This window comes from Thalia democratica, chromosome 9 (assembly GCF_965202585.1).
Source record: "Thalia democratica chromosome 9, ktThaDemo2.hap1.1, whole genome shotgun sequence".
Classification (NCBI taxonomy): domain Eukaryota; kingdom Metazoa; phylum Chordata; class Thaliacea; order Salpida; family Salpidae; genus Thalia; species Thalia democratica.
This window is the reverse complement of record NC_139173.1, coordinates 11,131,240-11,140,686: the sequence shown is the minus strand read 5'-3', so window position 1 is coordinate 11,140,686 and position 9,447 is coordinate 11,131,240. Positions and strand designations below refer to the sequence as shown.

The 9,447-nt window shown below is 24.9% G+C and overlaps 1 non-coding gene across 1 annotated transcript; it reads right to left on the bottom strand.

Moving 5' to 3' along the window:
* Positions 1-4,488: 4,488 nt before the first annotated feature.
* Positions 4,489-4,595, bottom strand: LOC145845294 (U6 spliceosomal RNA). Its single transcript, XR_014370338.1, has one exon. It is a non-coding gene; the product is annotated as a U6 spliceosomal RNA (small nuclear RNA).
* Between the last annotated feature and the right edge of the window lie 4,852 nt (positions 4,596-9,447).

The following is a 9,447-nucleotide window of genomic DNA, read 5'->3' as shown; positions in this document are numbered from 1 at the left end:
TAATTACCCAGTTTATTTTTCATTTAAAATATTTGTTAAATATTTGAGAATCACAGTCAGCGTCAGTATTTACTTAATTTATAAAATAAGGAGGATTTAAAAAAAATATGGGAACTCTGTTGAATATTTTGTAAAAGTATAATAATAAATGCAGAACAATTCTTTCATTCACTTATTTAAAAAATACTTTTACACATTTCTAAGCTGGTATATTTTATTTTACGTAAAACTTTTCTCAGATAAAACTAACTTTACTTTTTTTTAAATTTACTTTTAGTTAGCAGCAACAAAACATTTTTGATTGTTTATTTTAGTAGAAAAATTGTTTCTCCATAAAAATCATGTATCTTTTAACAAATATATAACTAGGCATCATATCAATCAATGTTTTAATTATTAGTTTGTCTTTAAATAAGTTAAACAACAAGCTTATTTTTTACAGAGCTTTAAAACTCTCTTTATCATTTGCTTTTTAACACTATTTATAGCAACTGTTATCTAGGTAACTAAAAAATATTTTTTTGCCAAAACAAGCAGAAACAAAATTAACAGTTATCTGAACAACAAAGTTAGAGTTAATCAAAACAATGACCTACCGACTTTTATTTTCAGTTTCTAAGCTCTCAGCCTCACCGCATCATTTAAAATTCAACCGCTAAGCGGCAGTGTTGAGCCACCAATGAGTTACGATGCGCGGGTATCACAAGTCTGACGATGGTTCTTCACTGAATCCCATACCTTAACTAGATATGGGAAAATTTTAGCAGCTCGTTGCTAGGCAACGCGATTGGGTTTTTGTTCTCAAGTAAAACAAAAAAGTTTAACTAAAACATACTTTTTGAAGAAAAAAGTATAAGATATTTTTTTATCGGTTTAATAAAATAAGTCAAACAAGTAAAAACATTAACCTGTAGAATAACATCAGGTTTTCAAATATAGATTTTGATTAAACATTAAAAAAATTATTAAAAAAAATCAAATTATTTCTCAAGTCTCCAAAGTTTTTTGTTAAAATTTTCAATTAAAGAAAATTTAATGCTAAAAAATATTTAATTAGCGTTATTTAAATTTTACACATTACTTTATAAAAAAAAATAAGAATTAAAAATGATAAAACTTTAACAACTATTTAAATTTAAAAAACTATTTTCTTCTATTATTGTTAAAACCATAGAGAATTGTAATATTTTTTTTACTTTAACTTCGCAAAGTAAAGTTTAAGACAAACGTTTAATTGTTTTACATTCTTTACAAGAAGGCTGAAATTTTATTGAGTAGAAACTAAAAAGTTCTTTTTTTTAAGTTACTTTATGTTTGACAAATGTTTTAGAGAAATACCTATTAATTTTACCTTAAGTTTAAATGTTTATTTTAAATTAAACTTTTATTGGCACAATACCATTTAGTATTGTCAACAAGTGTTTTCTACTCACTAATTATTCAACAAAGCATACTATTTTACTAATCTACTTGAAAGAGAGTATTTTAGTATTAAATACACTTGAAGTAAGTACTTTCTAAACCTTGCTAGTAAACTGATACATTGAAAGTATTTTATATAGATTTACTTTATAAATTTGATATGTTTACTTAATAATATACTTGATTGCACCACTTTTATTTCTAATTCTCTGAATATATACTGTTTAAAAAACGTAAACAAGAAATTTTGTATGTAAAAACAAAATAGTGGTATATCACTCTACCTTACACTTAGAGGTTTATTTATATAGGTTAAACTAAACTCTAAGTACTTAAAAAAATATTTAAGATACTTGAAAACATACTTGTTTTCTTCTTATTACGGCACTAGTAATAAATGTAAATTAAAATAAATAGCTTCCACAGGAAGATAAAAACGTAGTCTTACTTACATTTTTATTCATATAATATTTTTTCGAGTTTGAAACAAATTTTTTTTATTTTTTAGTGTTCAGTTTATTTGTTTTACTCTTTATTTTTTGTTAGAAAAAAAGTGTTTTTGCAAATAAAACCTTAAGAAAATTTGATAGTGTTATAAAATTGTATTTCACGTTTAGAACAATTGCTTAATTTGTTTAAATAAACTTTAATATATTTTAAACAACATTATGGTATATAAAGATATAAATAAATGAAACTTTTGTATTCAACATTGGTAAAATTTAATAAAATTTTAGTTTTTCAAATTCAAACAGTTAAAAAATTTTCATGTCTAAGATTCTTTGAAGCTTAAACAAAATTTACAAAAACAGGATAGAAGAAATTTAAAAGATTTCATTTATTATTAATACACCATTTAATATTTTCAATCAATTTTCAAACTTAATAAATTCACAAGTGTAAAAATAGTTTTACTTATTTATATTGTAATATGAGAACACTAAAATACTAAAAAATCAGATATGTAAATTTATTTTTTATTTAAAGTAAGGTTGTTAAAGAAGTATAATTAAAGTAGTTCTGAATCTCTTTAAATTCTCAGCAATAATTAAGCTCGTTTTTTTTTTATAAAACAAATTATTTGTGCTTAAATTTCAAAAGTAATATTAATTTTTATGCTCTTTAATGCTCAAATAAGTAAACTGAATACTAATAATTCTGAAACTGTTTTTAACAAAAAAAAGTTTTATTTCTACATTTGTTTATAATCAGTCAGTATAACTTTTTATTAATAATGTTGCTTAACAGCGATGTGCAAGAGTAACCGCTTAGCAATGAACCAACAGCACCTTTAAATTGACAAAAAGCTTCAGCGATGCTAATGAACCCGTGGATCCAAAATCGTAGCTTCCAGCCGACCAATCCACTTACAGCTCACTATCGTCTCCTCGTGGTATTAAACAACAAAACAGTTTGGTTTGAACTGAAGGTTTAGCGACTGAATTGTAGGTAGGCGTAAGTCGTTGTTTGGAATATAATTAGATTTATTGTTTGATAGTTGTTTGTTTCATTGTCTGAATTTGATTAATGATTGTTGGTTTCATTGTTAAGTAAAGATTAGTTTCGTTTCTGCTGGCTTGGTTTATAGCAGGGGTCGGCAGCCTTTTGCATCTCGCAGGCTAATTTTCCTAGGAGAAGATGCTCGCTATTTAAAAAGTTAATTAAAATAAATCTTCAAGGGCCGCATTTAATTATATAAATTTATAGTAATCAGTAGAAAAATACTATTTCAGATCAAAAAAATGATAAGTTAAGCAATAGTTGAGCACTATTAATGAGTATTTATTGGATTAAGAGCCTAAATGTAAGTTTCTAATACAAAATCTTAAATTTTTAATTGTTATAAAATCTACAATTTTAGCTGAAAAGGAGCTCGATGGCCGCTGATTTAGACTTTGAGGGTCGCAGTTTTCCGACCCCTGGTTTATAGGAACAGTTTCTTGTTGCCTGAAAAAAAATGGTTCAGCAATAAAAAAGTATTCTAAAATAACCAATGAAAATGAGATTTATTTAATTTAAGAACGAAACTTTCAAAAAACAGCTTAGTATAATTCACTTAAACCTAAACACTTTGTTATGGACAAAACTTTTAATAAATAATTAATTTTAATTTAGATTGGTTATGTTCGTAATATAGATGTTTTAACAGGAAGCAATATAAGTTTTATTTTCTATGTTAAGTTAAAACGGAAACAAAATTGCACTTACTAAGGCTCTGATGTTGATTAATTAAACTCATTATTTTTTAGTTGTTAATATTGCGAAATATTGAATTGAACTTAAATATTATTCAAAATCTAAAGATCTTAGGCAGTTATTCAAAAACAAAGGTTGCAAGAAAAAGTATCAATAAATTTTGTTTAAGTTAATAAAACCAGAGAAATAAATGTTTAAAACTATAAATTTTGTACTGTAAAAATGACAGTTTTGTTGATAAAAAGGTATTTTAGAATATTATTTAACTAAAAATATTTGAAATTCTTTATGACTGTTAGTTTATGTTTAGGTGCTAGAAAAAAATATTTATTTTAAACAACTAACTGAGGTTCTGGCGGTATTAGGCTAGCTTTTAAGATTTTGAAAAAGTAATAAACAGCAAATGATAAAGAGAGTTTTAAAGCTCTGTAGAAAAAACAAGCTTGTTATTTAACTTATTAAAAATCAAACTATTAATTAAAACATTGATTGATATGATTCCTAGTTATATTTTTCTTAAAAGCTACATGATTTTTATGGAGAAACAACTTTTCTACTAAAGTAAACAATCAAAAATGTTTTGTTGCTGCTAACTAATAGTAAATTTAAAAAAAAGTAAAGTTAGTTTTATCTGAGAAAAGTTTTACGTAAAATAAAATATACCAGCTTAGAAATGTGTAAAAGTATTTTTTGAATTCGTGAATGAAAGAATTGTTCTGCATTTATTATTACACTTTTACAAAATATTCAACAGAGTTCCCATATTTTTTTTAAATCCTCCTTATTTTTTAAATTAAATAAATACTGACGCTGACTGTGATTCTCAAATATTTAACAAATATTTTAAATGAAAAATAAACTGGGTAATTAAAAAAGTAGGAACGCTTCACGATTTTGCGTGTCATCCTTGCGCAGGGGCCATGCTAATCTTCTCTGTATCGTTCCAATTTTAGTATATGTACTGCCGAAGCAAGTACGTAAAGTTAATGAACTAAGCTCGTATATATACGCGTCGGTTCAGTTTGTTGCAAACGCTTGTGCGCTGCATATTGTGACGTCACAATACAATAGAGACATTTTTTCTTTATTCAACAGACAACTTTGTGCATTGTGACATGTAAATATTTAAAGTTTCAAAAATGAAAGTATGTACTACATAAAGTTTTTAAACATTTGCGGGTCGGTCATTTTCACTTCGTTGACTATTCCTAGATTAAAGTAATATAAAAGTGTCATGTTCAATAATTTGTGCTAAATTTCATAAAATGTATATACAATTCTTTTTTAATCTAAAAACTATACATGAGTAGTTGTTGCTTTTATATGATTACTATTCTGTTTAGAACATTGTAACAACATTACTTTGATAAATCTATTTAAATATAATTTATACAGTTTTAAAATGTTTATAAAAAATTTATAAAAAATCTAAATTTTGTTTAAGAAGAGTTTAAATTTATAAATTACATTAGAAAAATTAAGTATTTGAGTTAAATGCCTTATAACTACACGACCCATAAACATAATTCTTTTGCTTTGAAGTTAAAGTTAAGATATATAAAAGGATTACTCTTCGTAACACTGCAAATATGCTTATATTTGTCATTTAATATGATGAGCTGTTGTTGAAGTTTGTATATACTTTTTAATTTATTTTACTTTTATTAAAAAATAATCACTGAACTAAAAACTAAATACTAATTAATAAAGAAATGTAAAAAATACCATTTTTTTATGGTAAAAAAAAACATCAGTCTCAACCTCTACCCTTTGCAACGATAAACGTGTTGTAAAGAAAGGAAAATTTGTTACATCATGTGTAATTTTACCTGCCCCATTAATATTAAACTTTAATTATCCAAAAATAAAAAAACAAAAACTATCTTTTTAACGTACAAAAAACCCTTGTTGGCAAATCATTAGGAGAACCTTCACAAGACTAAAACATCGACACTAAAAGCCACAAATTGTGGTAAAATCATGAAGCTAAACTTCTCAAGCATGTGTTCACTGGCGCAACAACAAAAAAATCACACCAACAATCCAACCATGTGATCATTGTCTACAGAGTGAACTCGCAATCAGTTAATAAATAACTTTTTAAACCAGTTATACTATAAATACATTAACACTTAATAACTATCTTAAAACCTATTAAACAACTAATTTACTGTAATGTTATTCAGGAAAAAAAAAACTAATAAGAAAAATTAAAGCTTCTGAAACTTGTAAAGGTCGAACAAAATAAAGTCTAATAAAAATAAGAAAAAAAAAAGCAAGAATTTTTATGAATTAAAATACAAATATTTTTCCTTACCAATAGACCAAAACTAGATAACCGTAGATTAGAATTAACACACACAAAACTGACCATATATATATATATTACGATAAACAGAAATTAAAAGAATTGAACAATATAATTGTTTAAATTATGTTATAATATGTTATACAAATTACACCAATAAAAGCATTCTAAACTTACTCAGTATACTGGCTCAACTATAAATTTTTTGTAACGTTATTTAAACTGATACTTTTTAAGGTTTTTAAAAATTATGAAACATTAGACCACTCTTAGGACTCAAATACTTAAAGAAGTTTAGGCGAAGCCTTGTAATAATAATTAAATAGAAATATTTTTTTGGACGTCTGGTTTTGTGTGTATTAACCATACTTACTGGAGTAAAGCAACTTAATCAAGCTCAAATCTTTTCAAAGTATTAAGCATCAACTTACAAACTTGCAAAATAAACACCTCATTAATTTTCAGAACCCCAATGTTAACAAACAAGGAGTTTGTTTGAATTAGTGCAGGCATGGGACAAACATATCTTACAATTATTTTTTGCATACTAATAGTTTGCTTTAAATTATTCTATAAATATCTTATTCATATTTGTGGTATATTTTAAGGGAGTTTTGAAAATTCTAATTAGAATTATTTAAATTATCTTTTAATATTTTTCTTACAACTTACATCTATAATTATTCATTGCAATTCAACAAATAAATATTTTAAATAATAACATAAAATTCCACAATTTCAAATGTTTAATGCTTTTTACATCAGATATCGGCACAGTTCCACGAGCCGTATATTGGTCGCCAAGCAAAAAGTTTCTGCTCGCGATATGCTTATTAAATAAAATCTAAGAAATCAGCAGGACAAAAAAAATTTATAACAAGATATTACAACTGTATTCTTTTTCGTTAATGAACTTTTCTGCGTAGTTTTAAGTTTGTTTTGTTACATTTTAGCTTTTATATATACTTTTAAATTATAAACCTAAGTTTTTGTAAATTATTACTAGTGAAGATGTTTTATTTATTACTGCGAAAAACTTGTTTTAGTAGATTTAGCACGTTTTTCATAAAAGGCTGCGGACAACTATTTCTAAATTTTTAAGTTTATCTTTCAAATGACTCTCTACTGTATAAGTACTATATTGCATGCTTGTAATAAAGCTGTTATTTATCTCAATGTTTTGTCGGATGTCAAGAAATTCTCATAGTTTAGAAAAAATACATATTTTTGGCGACTGAAGTATAACTGTCGGGAGAATTAAACGAAATTTGCGAAAACTGTTGTAAGTAGTTGTAACTTAACTCCTTGTTAAAGACTTTGAAAAATCAAACTTAAATTTTCTCAAAAACGTATTATTTTCTAGCTAATATAAAAAGATTAAGTTTTTCATTATGATAATTTGAAACAAGCAAACTTTTGCACACTTATTTAAAATAAATTCATTTTTAATAATTGTTTTAGTTATATTTGTACTATCGTGTAACAAACTAACTAAGTGTGTAATTTGAAAAAAAAAATTGAAATTTGTAAGCATAAGGTATTTTGAAGAAGTATTTTTAAATCATATTCTTGCATTTTTCTAATTTTATTTAATCCAATTTTAAAAACCTAGTACATTTAAATATAGCTTTATTTTGAATTGACACTAAGGTTTCTGATTCACTCAGATTTGCACTTAAATCTCGCGTTTGTATGATGACTAAATGTACCGAAGTTAAACAATTTGTTAGAACATTTCAACAAACACAGCAAGGAATGTAGTTCAATTAAAAACGTAGCGCTTAAGTTATTCTCTTTACTATAGTTTGTGTTTTCAACATAAAGTTTTTTAAACGACAAACAAGCGCTCAAAAAGTTTGGTCTAAGGGCCTGGAAAACTAAAAAAAAATTCAGTTATCTAGTTATACAACATGGATACAGTTTAATATCTTGTAGGCTGTATAGTTCATAACTCACAACTTAATAACTTCAGCTTTTGTTGCAATAAATTTAAAGCTAAAAACAAGTTTGCGTAAGCTGATTTGTTATTTTTGATATTTTCTGCCGCGTTGTTTTCATACCACAGTGTGTCTATACCAGTGTCACAAAACCCATGTACAGCATTAAACTATTTAGAAAATTAGTATCAAAGTTACCAAATCGATGTTTTAAAGTTTGTAGTTATAAAGAAAAAGCTTCATATTTTTTAAATTCTTACTCACAGAAAAGTCTATATAAGCAGCTCCAGAAAAGAATTCTAGTTCACAAACTACTAAAAATTAGTTTTATTTAACCGAACTGTTTTTTTTTGTATTCATTACTAAGCATTTATAAACAGTTTAGCACTATGATTATCTTGTTTATTTATGTTAAAGAAATAACGTCTTAGAGGAAAAACTCATATTATGATCAACATTTACTTTAAATTTTAATTCTTAAAAAATGAATTTAAAAATTTTGTTTTCATTTTATTAATTGTTTATTACTTTTTTTGTGTATAAAATTATCAATTTGCTTGAGTTTTCCGTAACTAAATCATTTTTTACAAGTATCTTGTTTTTTTAAACAGTTATTTTTGCAATAATTAGAAATTTCGGTTCAATATTTAACTAGAAAAACTGTATAGTTAAACCAAACTAATCTAAATAAATGTACTAGCTGCGGCTATACACTAGATTTTTATAACTTTATAATAATTAAGGTAACACGTTAGTAATTCTATTAAAAGCAACATTTGAAAATATATACAAGTAGTACGTTTATTCAAACGCCACATACTAATAATTAGCAAATTAGTTGCTTTTTTTGAAACAAAAATTTCAAACGCTTCATTTACTAAAATAATAGCACTTATCAGACAATGAAAAAAAAACAAGTATTGTCAACATTTATATAATAACAATCAAAAACTTAAAAAAAAACTAACACGCCAAATTTGTTTTCTAGTTTTAAATAAATATATACAGCAATATGTAGTAATTTTGCAAGTTTATTTTGAGTGAAGAGAACTGGAAGTAATACCTTTGCAAAACTCTAGTTTTGAAATAAACTTTGAATCACTGAATCGTTTATAATAAATTTCACAAAACTTTGGAATAAACTTTTAGTAAACTTTAAAAACTCTCCAAACTTAAAGTAACAAGGGTCTTTTAATATTTTTTTTACATAAGTTTGTAAAACAGAACAACTTAAAAAAATATATATGTTTGATTTTAGATAAGTAATATAAAAGAGATTACGATAAGAAATGAAAAATTTGCTTAAAATTAATTTTTATTTGTAAAGTCTAAACGATAGTTCCTTTAAGATAAAGTAAACTTTGTAAAATTAACCTATATTAATATTTTTACAATGTTAAAGTGGTTTGAAAACTATTTAAATTTTTAATAACAATAGTAAAATGTTTTGAGTAAAATTTTAATTTTTCGAAAAATATAATTCTAAAAACATTTACACCATCTTTTTAAAGCGAAGGTTTTTATCAGCTGTATGAGCATTAAATGTATTAATTGTCAAAGTATTTTTAAGTTCAGTGTTTTTGA